Genomic DNA, 9137 nt, shown 5'->3' on the forward strand with positions numbered 1-9137 from the left:
CAATAGGAACACTAGCCTGCTGGTCTTATTGGGTCAATAGGAATATTAGCCTGCTGGTCTTACTGGGTCAATAGGAACACTAGCCTGCTGGTCTTACTGGGTCAATAGGAACACTAGCCTGCTGGTCTTATTGGGTCAATAGGAATATTAGCCTGCTGGTCTTACTGGGTCAATAGGAACATTAGCCTGCTGGTCTTACTGGGTCAATAGGAATATTAGCCTGAGAGAGGCCTGTAATTTTCATCATAGGTACACTTCAACTATGACAGACAAAATGAGGGGGGAAAAATCCTGAAAATCACATTGTAGGATTCTTTAATGAATTTATTTGCAAATTATGGTGGAAAATAAGTATTTATGTTATATATACTGTGGACAGGTGCTGTGTAGAGAGGGTTTTGGGTTTGGTATGAATCCCTGTTTCTAAGTCCCTCTATCCAGGGTTTGGGGTTTGATATGGATCATCAGTGTCCCTGTTTCTAACACACTGAGTCCCTCTATCCAGGGGTTTGGGTTTGGTATGAATCCTCAGTGTCCCTGTGTCTAACACACTGAGCCCCTCTATCCAGGGTTTGGTATGAATCCTCAGTGTCCCTGTGTCTAACACACTGAGCCCCTCTATCCAGGGTTTTGGGTTTGGTATGAATCCTCAGTGTCCCTGTGTCTAACACACTGAGCCCCTCTATCCAGGGTTTTGGTATGAATCCTCAGTGTCCCTGTGTCTAACACACTGAGCCCCTCTATCCAGGGTTTTGGGTTTGGTATGAATCCTCAGTGTCCCTGTGTCTAACACACTGAGCCCCTCTCTCCAGGGGTTTGGTATGAATCCTCAGTGTCCCTGTGTCTAACACACTGAGCCCCTCTATCCAGGGGTTTGGTATGAATCCTCAGTGTCCCTGTGTCTAACACACTGAGCCCCTCTATCCAGGGTTTGGTATGAATCCTCAGTGTCCCTGTGTCTAACACACTGAGCCCCTCTATCCAGGGGTTTGGTATGAATCCTCAGTGTCCCTGTGTCTAACACACTGAGCCCCTCTATCCAGGGTTTGGTATGAATCCTCAGTGTCCCTGTGTCTAACACACTGAGCCCCTCTATCCAGGGTTTTGGTATGAATCCTCAGTGTCCCTGTGTCTAACACACTGAGCCCCTCTATCCAGGGTTTTGGGTTTGGTATGAATCCTCAGTGTCCCTGTGTCTAACACACTGAGCCCCTCTCTCCAGGGGTTTGGTATGAATCCTCAGTGTCCCTGTGTCTAACACACTGAGCCCCTCTATCCAGGGGTTTGGTATGAATCCTCAGTGTCCCTGTGTCTAACACACTGAGCCCCTCTATCCAGGGTTTGGTATGAATCCTCAGTGTCCCTGTGTCTAACACACTGAGCCCCTCTATCCAGGGGTTTGGTATGAATCCTCAGTGTCCCTGTGTCTAACACACTGAGCCCCTCTATCCAGGGTTTGGTATGAATCCTCAGTGTCCCTGTGTCTAACACACTGAGCCCCTATATCCAGGGTTTGGTATGAATCCTCAGTGTCCCTGTGTCTAACACACTGAGCCCCTCTATCCAGGGTTTTGGGTTTGGTATGAATCCTCAGTGTCCCTGTGTCTAACACACTGAGCCCCTCTATCCAGGGTTTTGGTATGAATCCTCAGTGTCCCTGTGTCTAACACACTGAGCCCCTCTATCCAGGGTTTTGGGTTTGGTATGAATCCTCAGTGTCCCTGTGTCTAACACACTGAGCCCCTCTCTCCAGGGGTTTGGTATGAATCCTCAGTGTCCCTGTGTCTAACACACTGAGCCCCTCTATCCAGGGGTTTGGTATGAATCCTCAGTGTCCCTGTGTCTAACACACTGAGCCCCTCTATCCAGGGTTTGGTATGAATCCTCAGTGTCCCTGTGTCTAACACACTGAGCCCCTCTATCCAGGGTTTGGTATGAATCCTCAGTGTCCCTGTGTCTAACACACTGAGCCCCTCTATCCAGGGGTTTGGTATGAATCCTCAGTGTCCCTGTGTCTAACACACTGAGCCCCTCTATCCAGGGTTTGGTATGAATCCTCAGTGTCCCTGTGTCTAACACACTGAGCCCCTCTATCCAGGGTTTGGTATGAATCCTCAGTGTCCCTGTGTCTAACACACTGAGCCCCTCTATCCAGGGTTTTGGGTTTGGTATGAATCCTCAGTGTCCCTGTGTCTAACACACTGAGCCCCTCTATCCAGGGTTTGGTATGAATCCTCAGTGTCCCTGTGTCTAACACACTGAGCCCCTCTATCCAGGGTTTTGGGTTTGGTATGAATCCTCAGTGTCCCTGTGTCTAACACACTGAGCCCCTCTATCCAGGGGTTTGGTATTAATCCTCAGTGTCCCTGTGTCTAACACACTGAGCCCCTCTATCCAGGGTTTGGTATGAATCCTCAGTGTCCCTGTGTCCAACACACTGAGCCCCTCTCTCCAGGGGTTTGGTATGAATCCTCAGTGTCCATGTGTCTAACACACTGAGCCCCTCTATCCAGGGGTTTGGTATGAATCCTCAGTGTCCCTGTGTCTAACACACTGAGCCCCTCTATCCAGGGGTTTGGTATGAATCCTCAGTGTCCCTGTGTCTAACACACTGAGCCCCTCTATCCAGGGGTTTGGTATGAATCCTCAGTGTCCCTGTGTCTAACACACTGAGCCCCTCTATCCAGGGGGTTGGTATGAATCCTCAGTGTCCCTGTGTCTAACACACTGAGCCCCTCTATCCAGGGGTTTGGTATGAATCCTCAGTGTCCCTGTGTCTAACACACTGAGCCCCTCTATCCAGGGGTTTGGTATGAATCCTCAGTGTCCCTGTGTCTAACACACTGAGCCCCTCTATCCAGGGGTTTGGTATGAATCCTCAGTGTCCCTGTGTCTAACACACTGAGCCCCTCTATCCAGGGGTTTGGTATGAATCCTCAGTGTCCCTGTGTCTAACACACTGAGCCCCTCTATCCAGGGGTTTGGTATGAATCCTCAGTGTCCCTGTGTCTAACACACTGAGCCCCTCTATCCAGGGGTTTGGTATGAATCCTCAGTGTCCCTGTGTCTAACACACTGAGCCCCTCTATCCAGGGGTTTGGTATTAATCCTCAGTGTCCCTGTGTCTAACACACTGAGCCCCTCTATCCAGGGGTTTGGTATGAATCCTCAGTGTCCCTGTGTCTAACACACTGAGCCCCTCTATCCAGGGGTTTGGTATGAATCCTCAGTGTCCCTGTGTCTAACACACTGAGCCCCTCTATCCAGGGGTTTGGTATGAATCCTCAGTGTCCCTGTGTCTAACACACTGAGCCCCTCTATCCAGGGGTTTGGTATGAATCCTCAGTGTCCCTGTGTCTAACACACTGAGCCCCTCTATCCAGGGGTTTGGTATGAATCCTCAGTGTCCCTGTGTCTAACACACTGAGCCCCTCTATCCAGGGGGTTGGTATGAATCCTCAGTGTCCCTGTGTCTAACACACTGAGCCCCTCTATCCAGGGGGTTGGTATGAATCCTCAGTGTCCCTGTGTCTAACACACTGAGCCCCTCTATCCAGGGGTTTGGTATGAATCCTCAGTGTCCCTGTGTCTAACACACTGAGCCCCTCTATCCAGGGGTTTGGTATGAATCCTCAGTGTCCCTGTGTCTAACACACTGAGCCCCTCTATCCAGGGGTTTGGTATGAATCCTCAGTGTCCCTGTGTCTAACACACTGAGCCCCTCTATCCAGGGGTTTGGTATGAATCCTCAGTGTCCCTGTGTCTAACACACTGAGCCCCTCTATCCAGGGGTTTGGTATGAATCCTCAGTGTCCCTGTGTCTAACACACTGAGCCCCTATATCCAGGGTTTGGTATGAATCCTCAGTGTCCCTGTGTCTAACACACTGAGCCCCTCTATCCAGGGTTTTGGGTTTGGTATGAATCCTCAGTGTCCCTGTGTCTAACACACTGAGCCCCTCTATCCAGGGTTTTGGTATGAATCCTCAGTGTCCCTGTGTCTAACACACTGAGCCCCTCTATCCAGGGTTTTGGGTTTGGTATGAATCCTCAGTGTCCCTGTGTCTAACACACTGAGCCCCTCTCTCCAGGGGTTTGGTATGAATCCTCAGTGTCCCTGTGTCTAACACACTGAGCCCCTCTATCCAGGGGTTTGGTATGAATCCTCAGTGTCCCTGTGTCTAACACACTGAGCCCCTCTATCCAGGGTTTGGTATGAATCCTCAGTGTCCCTGTGTCTAACACACTGAGCCCCTCTATCCAGGGTTTGGTATGAATCCTCAGTGTCCCTGTGTCTAACACACTGAGCCCCTCTATCCAGGGGTTTGGTATGAATCCTCAGTGTCCCTGTGTCTAACACACTGAGCCCCTCTATCCAGGGTTTGGTATGAATCCTCAGTGTCCCTGTGTCTAACACACTGAGCCCCTCTATCCAGGGTTTTGGGTTTGGTATGAATCCTCAGTGTCCCTGTGTCTAACACACTGAGCCCCTCTATCCAGGGGTTTGGTATTAATCCTCAGTGTCCCTGTGTCTAACACACTGAGCCCCTCTATCCAGGGTTTGGTATGAATCCTCAGTGTCCCTGTGTCCAACACACTGAGCCCCTCTCTCCAGGGGTTTGGTATGAATCCTCAGTGTCCATGTGTCTAACACACTGAGCCCCTCTATCCAGGGGTTTGGTATGAATCCTCAGTGTCCCTGTGTCTAACACACTGAGCCCCTCTATCCAGGGGTTTGGTATGAATCCTCAGTGTCCCTGTGTCTAACACACTGAGCCCCTCTATCCAGGGGTTTGGTATGAATCCTCAGTGTCCCTGTGTCTAACACACTGAGCCCCTCTATCCAGGGGGTTGGTATGAATCCTCAGTGTCCCTGTGTCTAACACACTGAGCCCCTCTATCCAGGGGTTTGGTATGAATCCTCAGTGTCCCTGTGTCTAACACACTGAGCCCCTCTATCCAGGGGTTTGGTATGAATCCTCAGTGTCCCTGTGTCTAACACACTGAGCCCCTCTATCCAGGGGTTTGGTATGAATCCTCAGTGTCCCTGTGTCTAACACACTGAGCCCCTCTATCCAGGGGTTTGGTATGAATCCTCAGTGTCCCTGTGTCTAACACACTGAGCCCCTCTATCCAGGGGTTTGGTATGAATCCTCAGTGTCCCTGTGTCTAACACACTGAGCCCCTCTATCCAGGGGTTTGGTATGAATCCTCAGTGTCCCTGTGTCTAACACACTGAGCCCCTCTATCCAGGGGTTTGGTATTAATCCTCAGTGTCCCTGTGTCTAACACACTGAGCCCCTCTATCCAGGGGTTTGGTATGAATCCTCAGTGTCCCTGTGTCTAACACACTGAGCCCCTCTATCCAGGGGTTTGGTATGAATCCTCAGTGTCCCTGTGTCTAACACACTGAGCCCCTCTATCCAGGGGTTTGGTATGAATCCTCAGTGTCCCTGTGTCTAACACACTGAGCCCCTCTATCCAGGGGTTTGGTATGAATCCTCAGTGTCCCTGTGTCTAACACACTGAGCCCCTCTATCCAGGGGTTTGGTATGAATCCTCAGTGTCCCTGTGTCTAACACACTGAGCCCCTCTATCCAGGGGGTTGGTATGAATCCTCAGTGTCCCTGTGTCTAACACACTGAGCCCCTCTATCCAGGGGGTTGGTATGAATCCTCAGTGTCCCTGTGTCTAACACACTGAGCCCCTCTATCCAGGGGTTTGGTATGAATCCTCAGTGTCCCTGTGTCTAACACACTGAGCCCCTCTATCCAGGGGTTTGGTATGAATCCTCAGTGTCCCTGTGTCTAACACACTGAGCCCCTCTATCCAGGGGTTTGGTATGAATCCTCAGTGTCCCTGTGTCTAACACACTGAGCCCCTCTATCCAGGGGTTTGGTATGAATCCTCAGTGTCCCTGTGTCTAACACACTGAGCCCCTCTATCCAGGGGTTTGGTATGAATCCTCAGTGTCCCTGTGTCTAACACACTGAGCCCCTCTATCCAGGGGTTTGGTATGAATCCTCAGTGTCCCTGTGTCTAACACACTGAGCCCCTCTATCCAGGGGTTTGGTATGAATCCTCAGTGTCCCAGTGTCTAACACACTGAGCCCCTCTATCCAGGGGTTTGGTATGAATCCTCAGTGTCCCTGTGTCTAACACACTGAGCCCCTCTATCCAGGGGTTTGGTATGAATCCTCAGTGTCCCTGTGTCTAACACACTGAGCCCCTCTATCCAGGGGTTTGGTATGAATCCTCAGTGTCCCTGTGTCTAACACACTGAGCCCCTCTATCCAGGGGTTTGGTATGAATCCTCAGTGTCCCAGTGTCTAACACACTGAGCCCCTCTATCCAGGGGTTTGGTATGAATCCTCAGTGTCCCTGTGTCTAACACACTGAGCCCCTCTATCCAGGGGTTTGGTATGAATCCTCAGTGTCCCTGTGTCTAACACACTGAGCCCCTCTATCCAGGGGTTTGGTATGAATCCTCAGTGTCCCTGTGTCTAACACACTGAGCCCCTCTATCCAGGGGTTTGGTATGAATCCTCAGTGTCCCTGTGTCTAACACACTGAGCCCCTCTATCCAGGGGTTTGGTATTAATCCTCAGTGTCCCTGTGTCTAACACACTGAGCCCTCTATCCAGGGGTTTGGTATGAATCCTCAGTGTCCCTGTGTCTAACACACTGAGCCCCTCTATCCAGGGGTTTGGTATGAATCCTCAGTGTCCCTGTGTCTAACACACTGAGCCCCTCTATCCAGGGGTTTGGTATGAATCCTCAGTGTCCCTGTGTCTAACACACTGAGCCCCTCTATCCAGGGGTTTGGTATGAATCCTCAGTGTCCCTGTGTCTAACACACTGAGCCCCTCTATCCAGGGTTTGGTATGAATCCTCAGTGTCCCTGTGTCTAACACACTGAGCCCCTCTATCCAGGGGTTTGGTATGAATCCTCAGTGTCCCTGTGTCTAACACACTGAGCCCCTCTATCCAGGGGTTTGGTATGAATCCTCAGTGTCCCTGTGTCTAACACACTGAGCCCCTCTATCCAGGGGTTTGGTATGAATCCTCAGTGTCCCTGTGTCTAACACACTGAGCCCCTCTATCCAGGGGTTTGGTATGAATCCTCAGTGTCCCTGTGTCTAACACACTGAGCCCCTCTATCCAGGGGTTTGGTATGAATCCTCAGTGTCCCTGTGTCTAACACACTGAGCCCCTCTCTCCAGGGGTTTGGTATGAATCCTCAGTGTCCCTGTGTCTAACACACTGAGCCCCTCTATCCAGGGGTTTGGTATGAATCCTCAGTGTCCCTGTGTCTAACACACTGAGCCCCTCTATCCAGGGGTTTGGTATGAATCCTCAGTGTCCCTGTGTCTAACACACTGAGCCCCTCTATCCAGGGGTTTGGTATGAATCCTCAGTGTCCCTGTGTCTAACACACTGAGCCCCTCTATCCAGGGGTTTGGTATGAATCCTCAGTGTCCCTGTGTCTAACACACTGAGCCCCTCTATCCAGGGGTTTGGTATGAATCCTCAGTGTCCCTGTGTCTAACACACTGAGCCCCTCTATCCAGGGGTTTGGTATGAATCCTCAGTGTCCCTGTGTCTAACACACTGAGCCCCTCTATCCAGGGGTTTGGTATGAATCCTCAGTGTCCCTGTGTCTAACACACTGAGCCCCTCTATCCAGGGGTTTGGTATGAATCCTCAGTGTCCCTGTGTCTAACACACTGAGCCCCTCTATCCAGGGGTTTGGTATGAATCCTCAGTGTCCCTGTGTCTAACACACTGAGCCCCTCTATCCAGGGGTTTGGTATGAATCCTCAGTGTCCCTGTGTCTAACACACTGAGCCCCTCTATCCAGGGGTTTGGTATGAATCCTCAGTGTCCCTGTGTCTAACACACTGAGCCCCTCTATCCAGGGGTTTGGTATGAATCCTCAGTGTCCCTGTGTCTAACACACTGAGCCCCTCTATCCAGGGGTTTGGTATGAATCCTCAGTGTCCCTGTGTCTAACACACTGAGCCCCTCTATCCAGGGGTTTGGTATGAATCCTCAGTGTCCCTGTGTCTAACACACTGAGCCCCTCTCTCCAGGGGTTTGGTATGAATCCTCAGTGTCCCTGTGTCTAACACACTGAGCCCCTCTATCCAGGGGTTTGGTATGAATCCTCAGTGTCCCTGTGTCTAACACACTGAGCCCCTCTATCCAGGGGTTTGGTATGAATCCTCAGTGTCCCTGTGTCTAACACACTGAGCCCCTCTATCCAGGGGTTTGGTATGAATCCTCAGTGTCCCTGTGTCTAACACACTGAGCCCCTCTATCCAGGGGTTTGGTATGAATCCTCAGTGTCCCTGTGTCTAACACACTGAAGCCCCTCTATCCAGGGGTTTGGTATGAATCCTCAGTGTCCCTGTGTCTAACACACTGAGCCCCTCTATCCAGGGGTTTGGTATGAAACCTCAGTGTCCCTGTGTCTAACACACTGAGCCCCTCTATCCAGGGGTTTGGTATGAATCCTCAGTGTCCCTGTGTCTAACACACTGAGCCCCTCTATCCAGGGGTTTGGTATGAATCCTCAGTGTCCCAGTGTCTAACACACTGAGCCCCTCTATCCAGGGGTTTGGTATGAATCCTCAGTGTCCCTGTGTCTAACACACTGAGCCCCTCTATCCAGGGGTTTGGTATGAATCCTCAGTGTCCCTGTGTCTAACACACTGAGCCCCTCTATCCAGGGGTTTGGTATGAATCCTCAGTGTCCCTGTGTCTAACACACTGAGCCCCTCTATCCAGGGGTTTGGTATGAATCCTCAGTGTCCCTGTGTCTAACACACTGAGCCCCTCTATCCAGGGGTTTGGTATGAATCCTCAGTGTCCCTGTGTCTAACACACTGAGCCCCTCTATCCAGGGGTTTGGTATGAATCCTCAGTGTCCCTGTGTCTAACACACTGAGCCCCTCTATCCAGGGGTTTGGTATGAATCCTCAGTGTCCCTGTGTCTAACACACTGAGCCCCTCTATCCAGGGGTTTGGTATGAATCCTCAGTGTCCCTGTGTCTAACACACTGAGCCCCTCTATCCAGGGGTTTGGTATCAACAAGCTGCTGTTTGAACTCAGTTCCTGGTTCGGATAAAGAAAAA

Source organism: Oncorhynchus kisutch, unplaced genomic scaffold (assembly GCF_002021735.2).
Source record: "Oncorhynchus kisutch isolate 150728-3 unplaced genomic scaffold, Okis_V2 Okis06b-Okis10b_hom, whole genome shotgun sequence".
Lineage (NCBI taxonomy): Eukaryota > Metazoa > Chordata > Actinopteri > Salmoniformes > Salmonidae > Oncorhynchus > Oncorhynchus kisutch.